The following is a 15,299-nucleotide window of genomic DNA, read 5'->3' as shown; positions in this document are numbered from 1 at the left end:
TTCAGTCAGTCAGTCATTCATTCTTCATTCATTCTCTTTTTATTCAGTCAGTCATTCTTCATTCATTCATTCCTTCTCTTTTCATTCAGTCGGTCAGTCATTCTTCATTCATTCATTCCTTCTCTTTTCATTCAGTCGGTCATTCATTCTTCATTCATTCATTCATCCTCTTTTCATTCAGTCAGTCAGTCATTCTTCATTCATTCATTCCTCTCTTTTCATTCAGTCGGTCATTCATTCTTCATTCATTCATTCTCTTTTCATTCAGTCAGTCAGTCATTCTTCATTCATTCATTCCTTCTCTTTTCATTCAGTTGGTCATTCATTCTTCATTCATTCATTCCTTCTCTTTTCATTCATTCATTCAGTCATTCATTCATTCTTCATTCATTCTCTTTTCATTCAGTCTTCATTCATTCGTTCATTCTTCAGTCATTTATTCTTCGTTCATTCAGTTAGTCATTCATTCATTTTTTATTCATCATCATCATCAATCGTATTTATTGAGCGCTTACTGTGTGCAGAGCACTGTACTAAGCACTTGGGAAGTACAAGTTGGCAACATATAGAGACAGTCCCTACCCAACAGTGGGCTCACAGTCTAAAAGGGGGAGACAGAGAACAAAACCAAACATGCTAAAAAAATAAAATAAATAGAATAGATATGTACAAGTAAAATAAATAGAGTAACAAATATGTATTCATTTATGCATGCATTCATTCATTCATGCATGCATGCATGCAGTTAGTCAGTCATTCTTCATTCATTCATTCTCTTTTCATTCATTCATTCATTCATTCATTCATTCTTCATTCATTCATTCATTCTCTTTTCATTCAGTCAGTCAGTCATTCTTCATTCATGCATTCATCCTTCATTCATCCTTCATTCATTCATTCTTCGTCCATTCAGTTAGTCATTCATTCATTTGTTTATTCATTCATTCATGCATGCAGTCAGTCAGTCTTTCATTCATTCATTCATTCATTCATTCTCTTTTCATTCAGTCAGTCAGTAATTCTTCATTCATTCATTCATCCTTCATTCATTCATTCATTAATTCAGTTAGTCATTCATTCATTTGTTTATTCATGCATGCATGCATGCTTTCAGTTATTCATTGTCATTCATTCTTCATTCATTAATTCATTCTTCATTCAGTTAGTCAGTCATTCATTTGTTCATTCGCGATTTATTCATTCATCATCATCATCATCAATTGTATTTATTGAGCGCTTACTATGTGCAGAGCACTGTACTAAGCGCTTGGGAAGTACAAATCGGCAACACATAGAGACAGTCCCTACCCAACAGTGGGCTCACAGTCTAAAAGGGGGAGACAGAGAACAAAGCCATACATACTAACAAAATAAAATAAATAGAATAGGTATGTACAAATAAAATAAATAGAGTAATAAATACGTACAAGCATTAATTCAGTCATTCTTTCATTCAGTCACTCAGTCATTTACCCATGCAAACATTCATTCATGCATGCATGCATTCACTCATTCATTCATTCATTCATGCATGCATGCATGCATTCACTCATTCATTCATTCATTCATTCAGTCATTTATTCATTCATACAGTCAGTCTGTCATTCATTCAATCAGCCAGTCAGTCAGTCAGTCAGTCAGTCATATTTATTGAGCGCTTCCTGTGTTCACAGCACTGTACCAACTGCTTGGGAAGTACAATTCAGGAACAAATGGAGACAGTCCCTACCCACAGTGGGCTCACAGTCTAGAAGGGAAAAACAATTACGGTATTTGATTCGAACCCATGACCTCCGACACCCAGGCTCAGGCTCTATCCACTAGGCAATTAGGCATTCGTATTTACTGAGCGCTTACTGTGGGCAGAGCACTGTATTAAGCTCTTGGAAAGTACAAGAAGAGAAGCAGCATGGCTTAGTGGAAAGAGCATAGTCCCTGCCCACACTGGGTTTACAGTCTAGAGTCAGCCATTCACTCATTAAATTGTAATCCTAATAATTATGGTCTTTGTTCATTTCTTCATTTAATTATATTTATTGAGAGCTTACTGTGTGCAGAGCACTGTACTAAGCACTTGGGACAGTACAATACAACAATAAACAGACACAGTCCCTGCCCACAACAAGCTTACCATCTAGGGGTGGGGAGACTGACATCATTACAAATAAATAAATTACAGCTATGGACATAAGTTCTGTGGGGCTGGGAGGGGGGGGAAGATCAAAGGGAGCAAGTCAGGGCCACCCAGGAGGGAGTGGACACTTACTATGTGCCAGACTCTGTACTAAACGCTGGGGCGGATACAAGTAAATTGTGTTGGATGCAGTCCCAATCCGACGTGAGATTCACAGTCTCCATCTCCATTTTACAGATGAGGTAACAGGCACAGAAAAGTGAAATAATTTGCCCAAGTCACACAGCAGACAAGTGGCGAGTATTTATTGCACTCTAACTGTATACACAGCATTGTACTAGGCGCCTGGTGGCTTAGTGGAAAGAGCACGGGTTTGGGAGGTAGAGATCATGGGTTCTAATCTCAGCTCCACCACTTGTCTGCTGTGTGACTTTGGGAAAGTCACTTAACTTCTCTGTGCCTCGGTTACCTCATCTGGAAAATGGGGATTAAGACTGTGAGTCCCATGTGGGTCAACCTGATTGTCTTGTATCTACCCTAGCGCTTAGAACAGTGCTTGGCACATAGTAAGTGCTTAACAAATACCATCATTACTATTATAATTATTACAGTATGACAATAAACAGGCACATTCCCTGCCCACAACGAGCTGACAGAGATGGCGAGCACCTATGCAGTCATTTCATCATCAGCGACGTTTATTGAGGTTTCACTACGTGCAGAGTACTGAACTAAGCTCTTAGAAGAGTACAATGCAACAGCTGATAGGCACATGCCCTGCTCACAATGAGCTTACAGTCTAGTCTACAGTCATTTTTCTTTTAATTGTATTTTTTAAGCACACTGTACGAAGTGCTGGGGTAAATGCAAGATAATTGCCCTCCCTTTCGTCTGCTTCCTCTCCCTTCTGCGTCTCCCTGACTTGTTCCCTTTATTCATTCCACCTCACAACCCCACAGCACCTAAGTCTTGTCTTATGCTGTCGTCGTTTCTGATCCATAGAGACGCCATGGACACATCTCTCCCGGAACGCCCACCTTCATCCGCAATCTTCCTGGTACGTGTATCCATACAGTTTTCTTGGTAAAAATACAGAAATGGTTTACCTTTGTCGCCTTCCGCGCAGTAAACTTGAGTCCCTGCTCTTGACTCTCTCCTATGCCTCTGCTGCCCAGCACAGGGGAGTTTTGATTTGTAGCAGATGGCACTTAAGTCCCGCATTTGAAATTTATTTATGTTAATGTCCGTCTTCCCCTCTATACCATAGGCTTGTTGTGGGCTGGGAATATGTCGTCTTATTGTTATAATTTACTCTCATCATCATCATCATCAATCGTATTTATTGAGCGCTTACTGTGTGCAGAGCACTGTACTAAGCGCTTGGGAAGTACAAGTTGGCAACATATTGGCAGCAATACGTTGGCAACATATTGCCAACAAGTTGGCAGCAACTCCCAAGTGCTCAGTGCAGTCCTTTGCAAAGAGTAAGTGCTCAATAAATGCAGTTGAATGAATTAAAGAATAAGACCCACAGCCTTAATACCCATTTCACAGATGAGGTATCTGGGGCACGGTGAAGTTAAGTGATTTGCCCAAGTTCACGCAGCACACAGTGGTGAAGCTGGAATTAGAACCCAGGTCCTTCCGGATCCCAGGCTCCTGTGCTATGCACTGGGCAACACCGCTTCTCATGTCACTTGACATCTTCCTTGAAGAAACATGGCTCCAGGCCCCTTTCCTGTATTGTCTACGTAGCTCCCGTCCCTCCTGTGACTGATCGAGACCCAAACAGTTCTCCCCATTTCACGGAGATGAAGTTTTCAAAGTACCAACTACAGTAGAAAAAATGATAGACACTATACTAAAATCCAGAAAAGTTAAAGGATTCAAAATTTTGGTTGCAGCCAGATAAAATACCAACGCATCAAGTCCTTTATCTCATTTTTAACCTCATCTTTCGTCTAAAGGCAAAACAACCATCCTCAAGTATTTTATTTCCATTCATTCATTCATTCAATCGTATTTATTGGGCGCTTACTGTGTGCAGAGCACTGTACTAAGCGCTTGGGAAGTCCAAGTTGGCAACGTATAGAGACGGTCCCTACCCAACAGGGGCTCACAGTCTTTCCAGCGCTTAGAACACTGCTTTGCACATAGTAAGCGCTTAACAAATGCCATTATTATTATTATTATTATTATTTCTAGCCTGGGCTGTTAGTTTGCTCTCAGCACTCTCCACATTTTTCATTTCAACTTTCTCTCACAGAAAAAAAATCACACATGGCACATTCACCATGGTTCTTCTATGCAATGAGAAAGATGCTTATGCTTAAGCGCTTAGTACAGCGCTCTGCACACAGTAAGCGCTCAATAAATACGATTGCATGAATGAAAGATGGTGTTGTCAGCCATTCTAGGTCTATAGATGTGGCCCAAATTTGAGCTTGTTAAAATACCTTTTTTTGATTATTAGTGATAATAGTAGTAATTATAATAGTGGTATTTGTTATTCCACCACTCGGCGTCATTCATTCATTCATTCGATTGTATTTATTGAGTGCTTACTGTGTGCGGAGCACTGGACTAAGCGCTTGGAAAGTACAATTCAGCAACGAATAGAGACGATCCCTACCCACCGACAGGCGAGCAGTCTAGAAGCAGAAGCCGAAGCAGTCTTGGAGAAGCAGCGTGGCTCACTAGAAAGAGCCCGGGTTTTGGAGTCAGAGGTCACGGGTTCAAATCCCGGCTCCGCCAATTGTCAGCTGGGTGACTTTGGGCAAGTCGCTTCACTTCTCTGGACCTCAGTTCCCTCATCTGTAAAATGGGGATTAAGACTGTGAGCCCCCCATGGGACAACCTGATCACCTTGGAAACTCCCCAGGGCTTAGAACAGTGCTTTGCACATAATAAGTGCTTAATAAATGTTATTATTATTATTATTATTAGTATTGGAAGAGTTTCCAGTACTTTACTAGTCTCGGCTAAGGGAAGGAGAGTCAAGCAGAGGCCTAACCATTCCATTCCTAGCTTGGGCAGTGGCTAGTGAGTGGAAGACAACATGCTACAAGTCAAAACTCACCCACGCTGGGCAGAAGCAATATGGGAGAGAGTCGAGGGGAGAGATTCAAGTTTACTGCGCGGAAGGAGACAATGGTAAACTGCTTCTGGATTTTTACCAAGAAAACCCTGCGGATCCACTACCAGAACGATTGCCGATGGAGGTGGGGCGTTCTGGGAGAGATGTGTCCGTGGTGTCGCTACGACTCGACATCATAAGGCGACAACAACAGTCGTTAAGCACTTACTCGGTGCCAAGAGCTGATAATCAGATCCAGTCCCTCTCCCGCAGGGATTATATCCCAAATTTACAGATGAGGAAACTGAAGCCCAGAGAAGTTCAGAGACTTCTCCGAGGTCACACAGCAGGCTAGTGGCAAGAGGAGGGATTAGAATTCAGGACTCCGGCCTCTCGGTCTACCCACTAGGATACGCTGCTCCTCTATTTCAGCAACACGGGTTTCCTGTTTCTTTTAGCAATGGTAATGCTAAAGGGGAACAGAAATTAACCAGGGAGGAGGGAACCAGATATGTTAATATTTTAATTGGTAGTCCTTCAATGCATTAGTCACATTCATTAAGGGTGATTCATTTGCAGGCTTTGTTTAAAAGCTGATCGGTTTCCTTTTCAGTGAGGCACCTATCGGGTGGCATACATCTCATCGCGGAGGTCACCAAAACAGCCAAATCTCTGGTGTTTTAATTTTAACCTTTTCCCCTCAAAATTTTCTCGGCTCTCTGAAAGCCACGCTCTCTCTAGACCCGCGATCCATTTCCAGATATTTCCAGATTCTTTTATAAAGCAATCCAGCTCAACTACAAATCCCAAGGGGCAAATACTCCTTGTACCCAAAGTTTTATGATCCTATCGATGCCATTTATTTTCAAGTCTCAGTCAGCGTGCGTGATATTGTGAAGAACCAAAGCCACGGTAAAGTCCTATATGACAGTGCTTTCCTTGCATAAAAGGTGATTATGGGCCAACCGTGGTGACTTAAACTTATTGCTGAATGACTAAAATTTGACTCCTCCTTCCCTTCCTCTTTATCCACCACACCTTGGGCTTATAGAGTCTCATAGAATATTTCAACTGGAAAGATCCTGAAGCGTTCATTAGGTCCAAACTCCCGCTTCCAGACAGAAAAATGATTAACTATCCATAAACCTGGTGTCCATCTTCATTATACTGTACTCTCTCAAGCACTTAGTACAGTGCTCTGCACTCAGAAAGCACGCGATAATGTGTGACCTTGGGCAAGTAATTTATTTTCTCTGTGCCTCAGTTGCCCCATCTGTAAAATGGGGATTCATACGGTGAGCCCCATGTGGGACATGGACTATTTGCAACCTGATTAGCTTTTCTCTATCCCAGAGTTATTAGTACAGTGTCTGGCATGAAGTAAGCTCTAAATGAATACCATAAAATAATAATAATAATGATGGTATTTGTTAAGCACTTACTATGTGCCAAACACCGTTCTAAGGACTGGGGTAGATACAAGTTAATCAGGTTGTCCCTATGTGGGGCTCACAGTCTTAATTCCCATTTTACGGATGAGGTAACTGAAGCACAGAGAAGTTAAGTGGCTTGTCCAAAGTCACACAGCTGATAAATGGTGGAGCCGAAATTAGAACCCATGACCTGTGACCCCCAAGCCCATGCTCTTTCCACTAAGCCACTCTGCTTCTCCAAGCTTGATTGATTGATTCATAAAACTCTCCAGAGAAAGAGACTTCATCACCTCATTTGGGGGCCATTCCGGTGTGTTTTTGTTGTTGTAATCACCTCCTCCAGGAGGCCTTCCCAGATTGAGCCCCCTCCTTCCTCTCCCCCACGTCCCCCTCTCCATCACCCCGTCTTGCCTCCTTCCCTTCCCCACAGCACCTGTATATATGTTTGTACATATTTATTACTCTATTTATTTATTTTACTTGTACATATCTATCCTATTTATTTTATTTTGTTAATATGTTTGGTTTTGTTCTCTGTCTCCCCCTTCTAGACTGTGAGCCCACTATTGGGTAGGGACCGTCTCTATATGTTGCCAACTTGTACTTCCCAAGCGCTTAGTACAGTGCACTGCACGCAGTAAGTGCTCAATAAATATGATTGATTGATTGATTGATTAGGGGCTTATTAAGTATCCAACACTACCACCCAAATAGTTAAGTGTAAGAATAAATTAGGGTGTGGGGGCAATGCTTCATGTGCCTATTTCAAATGAGGCTCCTGGAAACTGACCATAGGCATCCTGAAGATTACCAGTGATCAGAGGCTGCGACATTTGTGAGCTGTGCGACCTTGTGCAAGTCACTTCACTTCTCTGTGACTCAGTTACCTCTTCTGGAAAATGGCGATTCAGACTGCTGGCCCTATGTGGGGCAAGGACTGTGTCAAACCCGATTTCCTTGTACCTACCCCAGTGTTTAATACAGCGTCTGGCACATAAAAAGTGTTTAAGAAAGACCATTATTATTATTATTTTTATTACCAAGATCTCCCCCAGGGAACCCAGAGAGAAGGGAGACAGAATCAACAATTAACTTCTCTCTGATCTCAAGATGTGTTTGATCTCTCCCTGGCCAACCCATCTCCCCTTTATACCTTTTGCTCAGGTGCTTTATGCCAAGGGGACTCCATAGATCACAATAAAATATCTCCAGAACTAAACTTTTCACCTTTCCTCCCCAATACAGTCTATGCCACCACTTCCCTGCAGTTACTGACAGAGCTCCTTGGGAAGACTGAGGAGGCAGGGCTTAGTACAGTGCTCTGCACACAGTAAGCACTCAATAAATACGATTGATTGATTGATTGATTGGGACTTCAGCCCTACGGGGTGGATGAGGGGGAGAGAGTTCTGCCCTGCCATCCCTCCCAGGGGTATTAAGCGCTTACTAGGTGCCAAGCACTGTTCTAAGCGCTGGGGAAGATGCCAGACAACCAGGTCAGAATCAGTCCTTGTCCCACACCGGGCTCACAGTCTGAGAAGGAGGGAGAACAGGTACTGAATCCCCACTTTACAGAGGAGGAAACTGAGGCACAGAGAAGTTAAGTGACTTGGTCGAGGTCACACAGCAGGCAAGTGGATGAGCTGAGATTTGAACCCACATCCCCAGATGCCCAGCCCCATGCTCATGGCTAAGTGGAAAGAGCACAGGACTAGAAGTCAGAGGCCCTGGGTTCTAATTCTGCTTGCCTACTGTGTGACCTTGGGAGAGTTGCTTAAATTCTCTGTGTCTCAATCAATCAATCGTATTTATTGAGCGCTTACTGTGTGCAGAGCACTGTACTAAGCCCTTGGGAAGTACAAGTCGGCAACATATAGAGACAGTCCCTACCCAACAGTGGGCTCACAGTCTAAAAGGGGGAGACAGAGAACAAAACCAAACATACTAACAAAATAAAATAAATAGAATAGATATGTACAAGTAAAATAAATAAATAGAGTAATAAATATGTACAAACATATATACATATATACAGGTCTGCCAAATGGGGATTCAATCCCTGTCGCCCTCCTACTTAGACAACCCCAGGTGGGACCTGATCATGCTGTATCAGCCTCAGCGCTTAGTAGAGTGGCACAGAGTAAGCACTTAGTAAATGCCATAATTATTGTTAGGTCCCACCTCTTGCCCTCCGCTTCCCTGAAGCAAATCTCTTCAGCTCCTCCCAACAGCTTCGGCTCTCTTGCCATCCTGGGTTCCTCAGCCAGTACTTGTTGCTGGAGAGTCATTCATTCAATCATATTTATTGAGAGCTTACTGAGTGCGGCCCACGTCATCCCCCGGGCCTGGAATGCCCTCCCTCTGCCCATCTGCCAAGCTAGCTCTCTTCCTCCCTTCAAGGCCCTACTGAGAGCTCACCTCCTCCAGGAGGCCTTCCCAGACTGAGCCCCCTCCTTCCTCTCCCCCTCGCCCCCCTCTCCATCCCCCCCATCTTACCTCCTTCCCTTCCCCACAGCACCTGTATATATGCATATATGTTTGTACATATTTATTACTCTATTTATTTATTTATTTTACTTGTACATATCTATTCTATTTATTTTATTTTGTTAGTATGTTTGGTTTTGTTCTCTGTCTCCCCCTTTTAGACTGTGAGCCCACTGTTGGGTAGGGACTGTCTCTATATGTTGCCAATTTGTACTTCCCAAGCGCTTAGTACAGTGCTCCGCACATAGTAAGCGCTCAATAAATACGATTGATGATGATGATGTACTGAGCGCTTGGGAAGTACAAGTCCGCAACATATAGAGACGGTCCCTCCCCAACAGCGGGTTCACAGTCTCTGAGACAAAAAGGGTGAACATCTCAAAGAATCTCTTACTCGTAGAATATTATAGCTGGAAAGACCTCCAAGTGGTTAACATGAGCAGCAGTGTGGCTTAGTGGATAGCGCACGGGCTTGGGAGTCAGAAGGATCTGGGTTCCAATCCCATCTCCACCACTTCTCTGCTGTGTGACCTTGGGCCAGTCACTTAACTTCTCCGTGCCTCAGTTACCTCAACTGTAAAATGGAGATGAAGACCGTGAGCCCCATGTGGGACAGGGACTGTGTCCAACCTGATTAACTTGTATCTACCCCAGTGCTTAGAACATTGCTTGGCACATAATTGCAGTGTTAAGTGCACTTAACAAGCACTATCATTATGCTTATTATAATTATTATTATTATTATGATTATTCATTACATCAGCACCCCTGCCTCTAGACAGGAAAATGATTGAACTATCCGTAAACACGTGTGTCTGTTCTTTCATTCCCTCTAGACTGTAAGCTCATCATGGGCAGGGAACAGGTCTACTAACTCTCTTACAATGTAATAATAATAACGACTGTCGTATTTGTTTGGTGCCAGCGCTTAGAACAGTGTTTGGCAAGTAGTAAGCGCTTAACAAATCCCATAATTATCATGTGTCAGGCACTGAACTAAACACTGGGGTGGATACAGGCAAATCGGGTTGGACACACCCCTTGTCCCACTTAGGGCTCACAGTTTCAATCTCTGTTTTACAGATGAGTGAACCGAGGCACAGAGAAGTTAAGTGACTTACCCAAGATCATACAGCAGACATGTGGCAGAGGCAGGATTAGAGTACATAATAATAATAATGGCATTTGTTAAGCACTTACTATGTGCAAAGCACTGTTTCAAGCACTGGGGGGATACAAGGTGATCACGTTGTCCCACGTGGGGCTCACAATCTTAGTCCCCATTTTCCAGATGAGGTAACTGAGGCTCAGAGAAGTTAAGTAACTTGCCCACGGTCACAAAGCAGACGTGGGGGAGCCGGGATTAGAACCCATGACCTCTGACTCCCAAGCCTGTGCTCTTTCCACTGAGCCACGCTGCTTCCCTAACAAATACCAACAAATACCTAACATGACCTTCTGACACCCAGGCCATACTCACCCAACCGCTTAGGACAGTGCTCTGCACACAGTAAGCACTCAGTGAATATGCTTGATTGATTAATTGATTAGTTGAGCCGGGAGACAAACTAAACTCCAAGCGGCAACTTGACAGTGGTAGCTCCAGAGCCGGCTCCTATACGCTTAGGGTGGGAAAGGCGGAAATTTCTGGAAATTTATGTTGCCAACTTGTACTTCCCAAGCGCTTAGTACAGTGCTCTGCACACAGTAAGCGCTCAATAAATACGACTGATTGATTGATTGATTGATTGAATGGCATAGATTGATTGAATGGCATAGATGATGGATCGCCCCATCTTTTGGGAATTGTTTCACAGTGAAGTGTGAGTGTGTGTGTGTGTCTGTGTGTGGGACGACTTTGGGGTGAGGACTGGGGAAAGCTGCCCGCTTTTCAGCGGCTGCCCCTATACCAGCGCTTAGTACAGTGTCTGGCACATATCAAGGGCTTAACAAATACCATAATTATCATGATTAGTAATATCTCAGCCGCAGGACACGGGATCTTTGGCCCAGCCTGGGAAACCGCAGAGTTGCCCTCCTCCATCCCAGCTAATCAATCAATCAATCAATCGTATTTATTGAGTGCTTACTGTGTGCAGAGCACTGTACTAAGCGCTTGGGAAGTACAAGTTGGCAACATATAGAGACAGTCCCTACCCAACAGTGGGCTCACAGTCTAAAAGGGGGAGACAGAGAACAAAACCAAACATACTAACAAAATAAAGTTAGTGGTTCCCTGACTGTTTCTTGGTTTGAACAGCTTCATTTTGGTGGCCCTATCCCTCCCCGCAATAATAATAACGTTGGTATTTGTGAAGTACTTACTATCGAGAAGCAGCATGGCTCAGTGGAAGGAGCACGAGCTTTGGAGTCAGAGGTCATGGGTTCAAATCCCGCCTCTGACAATTGTCAGCTGTGTGACTTTGGGCAAGTCACTTAACTTCTCCGTGCCTCAGTTGCCTCATCTGTCAAATGGGGATTAAAATTGTGAGCCCCTTGTGGGACAACCTGATCACCTTGTAACCTCTCCAGCGCTTAGAACAGTGCTTTGCACATAGTAAGCACTTAATAAATGCCATCATTATCATTAAATACGATTGAATGAATGTGCCAAGCACTGTTCAGAACAGACAGGCTTTCGACGGGTCCACCATGGCCCGGCTCCCGTTCCAGGAATCTGGTTTACTTTCAATCAATCACCAAGAGCAACAGTGTGCCCCAGTGGAAAAAAGCAAAAGTCTGGGAGTCAGAGGACCTGGGTTCTAATCCCAGCTCTACCACACGCAAGCTGTGTGACCTGGGGCAAGCCACTTGGCTTCTCTGTGCCTCGAGGACCTCATCTGTAAAATGTGTATATATCTATAATTCTATTTATCTATTTTAATGCTATTGATGTCTGTCTACTTGTTTTGTTTTGTTGCCTGTCTCCCCCTTCTAGACTGTGAGCCTGTTGTTAGGTAAGGATTGTCTCTGTTGCTGAATTGTTCTTTCCAAGTGCTTAGTACAGTGCTTTACGGCAAGTGCTCAATAAATGCGATTGAATGAATGAGTAAATAAAATGAGGATTAAGACTGTGAGCCCCATGTGGGACATAGCTGTGTTCAACCCGATTAGCTTATATCTACCCCAGTGTCTGGCATATAGTAAGCATTTAACAGATACGATTAAAAACAAAAATCAATGAGTGGAATTTATTGAGCTCTTACTGTGTGCAGAGCATTCTACTAAAAGCTTGGGAAAGTACAATACAAACCCTTTGGATAGCCATCCAATGGACAGAGAACATTTCCCTTCCCCACTCCCAGCCTGAAGCATTTATGTACATATCCAAAATTTTATTTATTTGTATTGATGTCTGTCTCCCCTCCCCACTAGACTGTGAGCTCGTTGTGGACAGGGAATGTCACCGTTTATTATTGTATTGTACTTTCCCAAGCACTTAGTACAGGGCTCTGCACACAGTAAATGTTCAGTAAATACGATTGAATGAATAAATGAATTTTAACTCTTTTGACCCCCTACTCAAGAACCGGCCCCTCTCAGGGTCGCACCTGGAGAGTTTCCAGTACTCTACCAGACTTGACTATGGGAGGGAGAGTCAAGAAGAGGCCTACCCATTCCATTTCTAGCTTGGGCAGTGGCTAGCGAGTGGAAGGCAATCTGCTATAAGTCAAAACTCACCCATGCTGGGCAGCAGCGGCATGGGAGAGAGTCGAGGGGGGAGACTCAGGTTTACTGCCCGGAAGGAGGCAATGATCAACCACTTCTGGATTTTTACTGAGAAAACACTACGGATACACTACCAGAACGATTGCAGATGTCAGTTGGGTATTCTGGGACAGAATTGTCTGTAATGTCTCTATGGCTCGGAGACGACTCGATGCATAAACAAGACTCAAAATCCAAGCCCTCCACCTCTGGACTGACCTGGAGGGTTTCAGGGTGTCTCAAGAATTCAGATAAGCTGGCAGAAGGGTGAGAAAGGGAACCAACTCTGCTAGTTGCTTCGGGTCAGAGCATCAGTTGGGTTAAAGCGACACATCATCTTGAGCTCGGGGGAGAAGAAGCATAACTTAGGGAAGTAGCATGGTCTAGTGGACAAAGCATGGGCCTCGGAGTCAGAGAATGTGGATTCGAATCCTGGCTCTGCCACATGTCACAGGTGTGACCAGGCCACTTCACTTCCCTGTGCCTCGGGTCCCTGATGTGTAAAATGGGGATTAAAACTGTGAGCCGCATGTGGGACAGGGACTGTGTCCAACTTGATTATCTTGTATCTGTACCCGTGCTTAGAACAGGGCTTGGCACAGAAAAAGAGCTTAAAAAACTATCACAATTTATTATTATTATTATTATTATTATTATTGTTATTATTATTATTATTACCTGGCCTGTAATGCCCTTCCTCCTCAAATCTGCCAGACAGTTACTCTCCCCCTTTTCAAAGCCACACCTGAAAACACTGAAGACACATCTCCTCCAAGAGGCCTTCCCACACTAAGCCTCATCTTTCCTCATCTCCCACTCCCTTCTGTGTCTCCCTGACTTGCTCCCGTCTCCCAGCCCCACAGCACTTATGTATATATCTGTAATTTTATTAATTTATATTGGTGTCTGTTTATTTGTTTTGATGTCTGTCTCCCCCTTCTAGACTGTGAGCTTGTTGCGGGCAGGGATTGTGACTCAATTGTTGTACTTTCCCAAACACTTGGTACAGTTCACTGCACACAATAAGCACTTAATAAATACAATTGAGTGGATGAATGAATGAATGAATTACCTGGCCTCTTAACTTCTCTGTGCTTCAGTTTCTTCATCTATAAAAATGGGGATAAGATACCTGTTCTCCTTCCCCCTCAGGTTGTGAACCCCATGTAGGACAGGGACCGGATTCAAAGCGTTTCTACTATATCATCAATCGTATTTATTGAGTGCTTACTATGTGCAGAGCACTGTACTAAGCGCTTGGGAAGTACAAATTGGCAACATAATCTACCCTGGAGCTTAGTACAGTGTTTGGCTTGAATGAAGCTACTTCAGGAACTAATTGATCAATTAGGTTTTTGTCAAGTACTTAATATGTGTCAGACACTGTTCTAACCACCAGATTAGTCAGAACAGGTCAGGTTAGACACAGTCCTTTTCGACATGGGTCTCCACAGTCTAAGTAGGAGAAAGAACAGCTATTTAATCCCAGTTTTACAGATGAGGAAAGAGAAGTCAAATGACTTGTCCAAGGTCACACAGCAAGCAAATGGTGGAGCCAGAAAAAGAACGCAGGCTCTCTGACTCGCAGGACCATGCTCTTTTCCCCGGGTAATAATAATAATAATATTAATCATGGTATGTGGTATCCCACTAGGACAAACTGCTCCACAGCTATCCCTGCTTCGACAGAATTTTAGAGGATGTCCCCATTTAGCTTTATTACCCCCTACTTTCCACCCCAATGTTGAGAGGAAGAAAGCCAGGCAAGGGCACATGAAACGCCCTGAGCATCTTTGACTGACTCACGGAAGCAGAGAATACGCGGTAGGGAAATGAGGGAGAAGAATAGCTGCCCAATACACGGGTGTGTTGAGCTGTTTCATAAAATTACATGTCATCTTTGCTTTTACAGAAATCTACAGAGACCATTAGTGGAAGCTAAATCAGCCACTGCCATTCCAAATTTTGCAATGAAATACTAAATCATAGGTTGAATGAGAAGCTTTGTTTGGGCTTACTTCAAAATTGATGCCAGCCGAGAACAAGATTGTAATCTACTTGGTATTTAATTTGTATTTCCAGATAATAACAAGGGTAGCAACAATTTGCACTTCTTGCCCCTTTCATCTGAAGATCTCAAGAGTGCTTCTACAAGTAGCAATGAAGTTGAAAAGAACACCTTTTTGAGGAAGATTAAAGTTAAAATATATATTTGAAGAATGCTTTAAGTGCCTATGTTTACCTGTAGCATAAATGTTTGTCCCCAAAACCTATTTGAAGGAAAGTTTGTCTAACATCACAGACCTCTTACCCGGCAGCCTGGCAAAGAAAACATCAATAGCTCAATAAATCCCTCTCTTGAGTACCAGGCTTTGATAATTAAATGAGATATCCTATAAAGAGGGGCTGATTAATAAATTATTTGATTACCAGGTATGATAAGTATGCCACCAATCAATAC

The 15,299-nt window shown here is 43.3% G+C and overlaps 1 non-coding gene across 1 annotated transcript; it reads left to right on the top strand.

Annotated features, from left to right (window-relative positions):
• Nucleotides 1–12,663: 12,663 nt before the first annotated feature.
• Nucleotides 12,664–12,801, top strand: LOC119935270. Its single transcript, XR_005453156.1, has one exon. It is a non-coding gene; the product is annotated as a small nucleolar RNA SNORA7 (small nucleolar RNA).
• Nucleotides 12,802–15,299: the final 2,498 nt, after the last annotated feature.

This window comes from Tachyglossus aculeatus, chromosome 11 (genome assembly GCF_015852505.1).
Source record: "Tachyglossus aculeatus isolate mTacAcu1 chromosome 11, mTacAcu1.pri, whole genome shotgun sequence".
Classification (NCBI taxonomy): domain Eukaryota; kingdom Metazoa; phylum Chordata; class Mammalia; order Monotremata; family Tachyglossidae; genus Tachyglossus; species Tachyglossus aculeatus.
Note: the sequence above shows the minus strand (reverse complement) of the source record. Positions and strands in the feature narration are given on the sequence as shown.